Genomic DNA, 9,211 nt, shown 5'->3' with positions numbered 1-9,211 from the left:
CCTGTGGTAATCACTGAGAACTTTGGTAATTTTCGCTTGCCAGCAGGCTTCAAGTTGTCTTAATGTGAAGCCAACAGTGCGATTGCACTCTTGCAACATTGCTAATCGATTCAGTCAAGTCTCGTTACTAACCAAACCTTTAAATGCTTGAGGATCCCATTCAGGGACTCCTACGAGACAGGTGTGAAAGGATCTCCAGGTGTGGCTAGGCTCAAACACACTGACTTTTGGCCAGTTCAATGTGCCAGAGTGACCCATATGTCCTGTCGCTTTTGGATGTTAGTTAGCAAACAGTTGGTCAGGACTATACACAACACAATTACTATAAGCAGTTGGTTCCATGTAAATGACACCATACTTGCACACTCACAGCTAAAACTTTAACGTTAAATGAACTTTCAAAGATGCTTACACTAGCTCTTGAAGGGGGGGGATGCTTATACTTTATACTAATATAACAATTACTACACAGGCTACACTCTTTATCTTAAGCTATTATCTAACTCCTTTCAACACATGTGCTCTGGTATATACGTAGTCTAAGCGTGAAAGCAATTTGCTGAAAGGGTAAACACACAACTACAATTTGCTTTATATACAATTAGATGGAGTCTCTACGCTCTTTTAGATCTTCTAGAGAATTTCCTTCACAAACAGACTATGATTTAACACAATTCAGTCTTGGAATGTTCACTGCTCCCGTGATGTCAGCTGGCAGCTGATCAGTGACTGAGGGCTTTGATGTTCAGGTTGTTCTTCACATCTTTCTAAATCTTAAAACAAAGGATAACTGAAAAAATTGGTAGAGACACAACATCATAATAACAACATAAAATTTCTGTTGGCAAGTATCTGTGTAGTGTTCAGACACAACTGTGTCCTGACAGGTCCACTTCTGATCTTATTTGGAGTATCAAGGCTGTGTGGTGACTTCTCTGTTCACTGGATCTCATGTGTTCAGAGGCAGAGAGTCTTGTCAGATGAACAGGTGACCTTTTTGAACCTGCCAACAAAACACAGACACTTCTCTCCTTGAAGTTAATGAATTACACTAATCAAATGCTTTTAGGGCATCAATTTCCCCCGTTTTTTTAAAAAAAATAAAAATGAGATGTACTTCTGTTATACACATCAACATTAATACAAAACCATATACACAATGAATAAGAACCTATAGCAGTTAAAAGTCAATCAAATCATAAACATTATTAATAACATACATAATATAAAACTACCATTAACTACTAAAACACTGCACCAGCATCTTATAGTCTGCAAACAAACAGAAACAAAAAAAATCAGTGAAGGATTGGGTAATCACCTCTGGAAATGATTCTCCAAGCCCACTTCAAAATTGATCCAGCTGTCATATCAACAGGGTCAAATTGCTGAGTCAAAAAGTGACTTAAATACTGATTTGGTACAAAAAACATCTGGATCTGTTGGCAAACATTCCATGCAGTCAAGGCTTGACCAGGGCCTGGCTTTAAACTGGAAAGATGCCTCTTAACTCATTTCTAAAACAAGGTTCTCAATAGTAGCAGCTATGAGATGCTTACAGCACAGCAAACTTAAAATGCATTTGTGCAAAGCAAATGATCAGAAGCCTTAGGTACCACACCAATTAAACCATGCAGCAGTTGGTTTAATCTGAAGCCTCCCCCATGGCAGCTGACCCTCAGCAATGGTACATTTTCTTGAACTCCTGGAAACACTGGAAGACAACAAAGCTATAAAAAAAAAAAGCCTGCAGAGATTGCAACAACCAATAGAACTTCTAATGAAGTCAAGGGTGTCACAGACTGCAATCATTTCTATTCATAAGCAGGTGCTCATTAGAGTTCTATCACAGCTGTTTTAGTTGTAGCTATCTTCATTTTTTCTAGGAAAATAACTATACTTTGCAGTTTAAACAAGTGTCTCCAATGAAACATAAAACAACTTCAATAAAACAATATTTAAACATAATAAAAATTAATTATAACAAAAGGAAATAACAAAACTTAACTTTAAAAGAATACCCAAGTTATAAAACTTAACTTAAAAACATTCAAGCTTAACATAATAAAACTTGACTTTTCTTAATTCTATTAACATTTAATCTATATTGAATAAGAGCATAACTTAATCTTATTCTGTTACTACAAAAGGCAACCAAAAGTTTGATATATACCTTTTAAACACAATATAACAATAACATGGATTCACTATAAAGATTATAAAAATGTAACAAATCCATCACAATTCTATGTCATCTAGCTTTGAGAATAACTCACAATAACTGCAAATGTTATTAAAAATACTTATTCATAACAGGAATTTGCCTAGTATATGCTTAAATTGGTTAGGATTTTAAAGTGCAGTTTTTCTAGAGAGAAACCACAACACAGGATTTGGCAGGTTGCCATTTAGCTTTTGTAGCACTTTTCAGAAACATCAAGTCCAATTTTTAAACTAAAATCCAAAATTCAAATTGGTATATATGCAGTTATAGGTGTTTTATATAACAAAAGGAAATTACTTATTAAAATTGTAGAAAAAACAAGCAAACAGGTAATATATGCTTTAACTTCATTTTGTCTTGTACAGTAAAGTTCTCTTAACTAATTATTTTTTAAACCACAAATCTCTTTTGTAGATAATATTAATTGGAAGGTTTTCTCAGTAGCTGTAAATCATAGCATATTTTAACCTTAGGTTTTAAAGCTAATTATTGCAAGGTAACTTCTGATAATATTCACCTTAAACACCTTTTTTTGAAAAGGGGCTTTTTAAACTTTCAAAGAATCACAATAATTTCTCTAGTAAAACTAAAAACTGCAACTGCATAAACTCATAATTACTTAAAACACAAAATTAACTCTAAAAGGGTATATAAAAACATTTTAAAAAACCAATGAATAATGACTTTTTAACAAACTGGGTACTATCTCAGTGCCTTTTCTTAGAGAGGGAGCGGTGGGGTGGACTGCCCGCTCTGTTGCTGCTCTCTGCTGCTGTTATCTTCCTTCACATCCCCCACATACTCTCTCAGAGAGGAAATACGGAGAGAAAGAAAAAAAAAGCTCACAAAGTTAACTTTAACAAATGCAGTTCTTTCTCTCAATCTCTCTTGTTGTTCGCAGATAGAGGAAAAAGGGCACGATTTTACAAAAACAGGCGATGTTACACGAAAAGTCTCTCAGGGCCAGGTGGTAACAATGGTGACCATTGCAGCTTATCAGCTTTTAACTACAGTGATGAATTTCGAACTAGATACCATACAGTTTGTGGTTTTTTGGCTATTTTGTCTCTCTTTGAAGCTGTCTGAGGCACCTGTTTCTGCTCAGCTGCTTCTGTAATTGTTCAGCGTGGCCTTGGAGTTTTTTCTGCACTGCCTCTGCCCTGGGGCTGCCTTCATTCTCTGCGCACACCTCGGTGCTCCCCTATGTCCCCCTGGTTCGGGTGGAAACCAATCTAAATTTGGCTTCTTTTCTTCCAGGGTAGTAAAGCTGGAACTTAAATAAGATTGTAGTGTTAAGAGTGACTCCAAAAGTGAAGCAAATAGTTCAGGACGTATCACATCCTGCCTTTGCTGAACAGATTCTGTTCATTGTTTCAGCATTTGCTGTGGAATTTCTTTCTCATTATTTTCCTCTCTCTGACTCTCCCTCCCTCTTTCCATGGGCAGCATAGATAGAAATGCTCGCTCAGTAGTGGGAGGTAAAGGCATCTGCAGCTGTGATGCTGGTAGAATTACGGGGCTCACAGCCTCAGCATATCTCGCTTTTCTGTTTTTTAAGGTATCAATTACAATCTGCCAAGTTGGACTGAGAGACAGAGTGTCCTTGCTCTATTCCATGATTGCCATTTCCCACATCAGATCCCTTATATCCGTCCATTTTTCAACTGCTTGCAGTGGGGGCACCGTTAAGCACCCATGATTTTCAGCCCATACAACGAGCTTTCCCAGGTCCTTTTCCTTGACTGCTTCGCCTCATTTAACAATAATGCTAAGAAGCAGTTTTCTAGCTGCCACAAACTCCACATCCATTTTTTGTGCGGCCACTGGGGGGAGGGGTGCGACCCCTCACTTACTCCTCAACCTTTGGACTCCCCCAACGACCCGACGCCTTTTTCACCGCATTCAGATTGTCTATCCAGTACCGATCCGAGGTAGCGTCTATCTGCACTCAGATCACTCCACCAACCTCGGTCCAAGGCCTTGTCCCACAGTACGTGGACCCGTTGAAGCCCCCCTGCCCGCAGGGTCCCGTTCGAGAGCCAGATATTGAGAGACGGCCAGCTATTCATGAGTCTTCACAGAAGTAAGAGTGAACACCGTTTATTTCTATCTTTAGCACACCTTTTATAGGGTTTTACAGGGTCTGCGGGCTAAGCAAGTTACTATTGGCTAATACACACAGGTTTACATTTTTCTCCTGTACACAAGAATATTGTTTTACTTTACTATCTCTTCTGCAGGAAGGTTCCAAGGACTTTAGCCTTTAATATCACGACTTATTTCAAAGGCTGGTTTGTGCAGACAGGCCTTTACTAATATATAAAATATTATCAACAGAGTACTTACACAGAAAAAAAAACTTACAGGAAAGAACTTACACAGAAATAAAAGTACCCCCAGGTCGTTTGACCCAAGGCCTAAATAACAATGTAACTGGTATGACTTAACAGATAATTTAGTCATATTTTTAATAAAGAGTACTTCTTAAAAGTTAGAAGCTAAGAAGTAAAACACAAGCTTCAGGAATGTGAAATAACTGGAATACATTTAAGATCCTGGTGTTTATCCATTTATCCAGTGCAGGTAGGTATCTCTAGTTCTCATTTGACATTTGTGGATGGTGTTCATTAAACATCTGGATGAATCTATTTTAGATCTACTTTCCATTGATGTAATTGGAATTAAAAATGACCAGACAGCAACAAGTTTATTTAAAGAACATTTTGACATAAGGTCAGTACACTGTCTTCGGTTCTCATTGCATGAGTTCATGCAGCCATATGAAATCATTTTTAGGATCACAGCTTAAATTTGTAAATGCATTTCAGTGAAGCTCTTCCAATTACATTAGCTGCAAATGTATCCCAAACCATCTCGATTTCTTAATGTACATCCTCGATACAAACTGTAAGAGATGTTACTGTTTACCTAATCACTGTGTCATTTCTCCAACAGAGTGGAAAACAAGTACTTGTCTGCATGGACACCTTCTTGGATACAATGAAACATTTAATAAAATAGGAGATACAGCAAACTGAATAAAGTTCTTGAACTTTCAAAATGCTGCATCATTATCTAGAAACCTTCTTATCTATGACTCAGTCCCATCTAAATTAATGTTGTTGCTGATCTACATTGGCTGCAGCTCCTCCACTTTTTTTTTGAGTTTATAATGAAGACAGATACTTTTGGGGCTTAAAAAATTTTACTTACCTCTTCCTTGAAGCTCTTTTATGAGGATGACATGCATGAATACAGCATCATTTGGGCTGCTATGGGATGATGTGTTTACTATGCTTACACAAACAACACTGCTAATGGATATTGTCAATTATTTGGATGAAAATCTCTATCTCTTCAGGGGATCACTAGTCTCACCATATTATTCTCAGTTAAGTATATAATATCTTAGAATGGTTATATTTTTTTTCATTAAGTGGTAAAGTAATAGAAATTTCAGGTAGGAGATCATTGAAGCTACCCTTTTGTAAATGACAGCAGCAGAAAAACTCCTTTAATTGGTCTGTTAAGACTGAAAATTATTATTTTTAGATTAACAGATATACCATTAAGAGAGTTGGCAACCTAGAGGTATTTGTTCTCCAGATATTGTAAACCTGCATCCATAACAGTATGATTCTAATAAGAAAATTCTCATTTTCAGCTTTAGCGTTTCTTACAGGAAGATAATTTGATTATTTTTGTCTGATTCTGTTTGACTAGAAGTTTAATGCCATGATAACTTTGATTTTTGCCAAGAGAAGGTGACTAAAATAGCATGATAACTTTTCAGTACATCAAAAAGAGATTATTCTGCAGTTTTCTGTCATTGTAAGGCACTGGCTTTTGGATTACAATCACAGCATCATATTGAAGATACATGGAATTCCTGAGTGGAACACAACTCTTACTAAGAAAAGTCCTTTTATTCATTATTCTAGCCTTAAGGGAACCTCAGGAAGTCTTTTCCCATGGTAGTTGCTCCTCTTTACTTGCCTATTACAGGAAAATCAACAGATGCCACTCACTCAGCAGACACTGGTATAGATTTTTGGCTACTTGAGTCACTGGTAACTGTACGAAAGACCAATCTCAGTCCATCTGTATGAAGTGCAGAGTTCAGTGGACCAGTTCTGGACATCACCACAGACATGTCTTACAAGACTGTTCATGAAACTTGACAGATCTTACTCTACGATTCTGAGCTGCTGTTCTATTCAAAAATCTTTCAGACAATGCAGGACCATATGGAAAATGTCTCTCAGACAAAATTAGCTAGTTCCACAGTAGATATCCATTGGAACAAGGCTTGCAAGATGAAGCTATCAGGCTTACTGGACGCTCAGTCTCATCTACTGATCCATTTCAAATGGCACAGAAGGTGGATCCTAACAAGGCACCCTGGTGATTGCTGCGCATAGAGCAGCAGCTGAGGCACTGCAGACAAAGAACAAGAAGCAGTCAGGCAGAATGGGGCAGAACTGCCAGCCCAACCAGTGCCCACTGCAGGCAGCCAGACCAAGGTTACTGCCAAGAATATTTTCATAAAAGGACTTGCTAAATATTTCTGCTAATAACCTCCAGGTACCATAAAAAGGCATACTGACAGTGCCATGAGAGGATGTCAAGGCACTGAAGGCATTTTCTTGTTGATCAGGGCTCACAGAAGACTCTACCTGAGTACCATTTCCATATTGATTCAGCAAGAACAATGAGAAAGAAACCTATAAATCAATCTTCCAATGTTCTTTGTTGCAAGAGTTTCTCCCACAGGGCCACTGCAGCTTCCCTGGCTGACCTACAAAAGTCTTGCTTTACTACCCCTGGCATAGACTAGAGAGTTCTCTGTCCAAATGGGAAGACAAGCTGAGCCTTTGACCTTTTTTCTTGTTAGACTGTGGGATGTTTAAAATAGAAGCACACTTTAATATACTGTAGCTATAAACAGATCTGCATTACTCAAAATCAGGTCCAGCAACATACCTTACATGAGATAATGATTGAGCTCAAATGCAAAACCAAATAATACAGGAGGCGGAAGGAGGGCAAGCTAACAAGGACACACAGAGACAGAACTGGGAAAATCTAACCTTGGTTGGAATTGAAACTAGCAAGGAACATGAAGAGTAACAAAAGATGGGTTTGTAGGTGCATCAGTAGCATGAGGAAGAAAATGGAAAAGGTAAATCCACTGCTGGGTCGGGTCATGCTGGAGATCTACTAACGAAGGATAGAGAAGGCTGAAGTATTTAGTGTCTTCTTCCTTCCCTCAGTCTTCATTGATAAATTCTGTTTCCAGTTTTTCCAGGTCTCCATTAACATTTAATTTTGTGGAGTTACTACTTACATTATCAATGGATCCACACAGGGACTCATTAGATAAGCTGGACATGCACAATTCACAGGATGAGACAGGATGTCTTTGTGACTGCTGAGAGACCTGGCAGAAGCCATAGCATGGCCACTCTTCATTGTCTTTGAACTGCTGTGATGATCAAGGGGAAAAGGCAATCAATAACAGATGATTTTAAATGCTCGTGTATTCTTTGTGCCAGATTTCTACATTTTTTATAATCTTATAAGAAAATTTCCAGAAACTGCATCTCTCTGTGAACCTAAGGCAGCTTGGGCTTCTCTAACTTCTCATTTATGTCTGCAAATTGGTGCTCCTCTAATCTTGACAATTTTTACACCTTTGAAAATGAAACCGATAGTAGTATTTGCCACAAAGACAAAGAAACCAGACTGCTCTTTGAGTGTATTGCTCCAATACGAGAATAGAAACATGTCACTGCATAAAGTATATGTAGCGCAGACTGGTAAACAATGACTTCGGTTTGTGCTCTTCTCTGAGATTTTCTGTGTTCTCATTAAGGGCTCAGGCATCTTGTTCTGCAATTTTACGGTGCAGAAGTCCTTGGGTTCACACATTGTGCTTCTTTTGTGGTGACAGTGCCCACAACTGATCTCTGCCCCTCAACCAAACAGCCAGACTGATGTCTGTGCGCATCTTGGAGTGTCCCCATATCATACTTACTCTCCCAACTACTCAGATAAATGCAAACTGCTATAACACACACCATACTTGGCATAACCTTCTGCAGTATTCACTCGTGCTTAACATTGCTTCTGACACCTACCTAATCAGTCTTTTGGCTCAAAAGGATTTTCTTGTCTTTTGCAGATAACTGCATGAAAAGATGAGCTGCACCACTGAGGAAGTCAGAGCTGTAATACGTGTTATTACTCTATATATTAAGTCCAGTATTTAAATGGCAAAATTCAATTTTTACATCAAAGAAATGACACATTCGGGATTTACTCTTCACAGAACATGAAATTTCTCTCTCCTGTCACTACAGGCTTCAAGTTATGTTTTCCTCTCCTTCTGCTTTACAATGCATCTTATAGACAGAAAACAAACAAGAGACAATGAAGATTAAGTGATTTGTTACAAGTCATTCCAACTCTATTTCTGTCTTCCACTTAATGCATACTCTTAGTTGGAAATGGAGCCCCTTTACAGGTAAGGCTTTTGACTCCTGCAGATTTAAGAAGCAATCATATTTTCCTCAGTATTCCTCAGCATGGAAGCAACTTTTTCCCACAAAAGATTTCGGTTTAATAACCACAAGTTTCCTAGATTTTAGCCAAAGGAGCAGAATCTACCCAACGGACTTACGGACCTGTCTACATATTCTACTGGCAAAGTAAGACATGACTGCCAACCTGAGGTTCACACATAGGTCCCTCAGGTGCCTGAATTATATTTTCTGACAATCAGGAGCCAGACCTGTTGTAAGTTCTCGTGACAGTACTCATTTCCTCTAACCAAAGACCGTTCCCCAAAGCAGGAATTGCTTTTGTAACTGCCTGCATCAGCTATGCTGTAGTGCTCGAGGGACAAAGCTGTTCTGCACACAAAATGGAGCTCAGCAGCCAACTGGAATTTTAGCTAAGAGGGGCTAAACATCTAAATGGCTGTCT

This window comes from Cyanistes caeruleus, chromosome 2 (genome assembly GCF_971803275.1).
Source record: "Cyanistes caeruleus chromosome 2, bCyaCae1.hap1.1, whole genome shotgun sequence".
Lineage (NCBI taxonomy): Eukaryota > Metazoa > Chordata > Aves > Passeriformes > Paridae > Cyanistes > Cyanistes caeruleus.
This window is presented reverse-complemented; position numbering follows the sequence as displayed.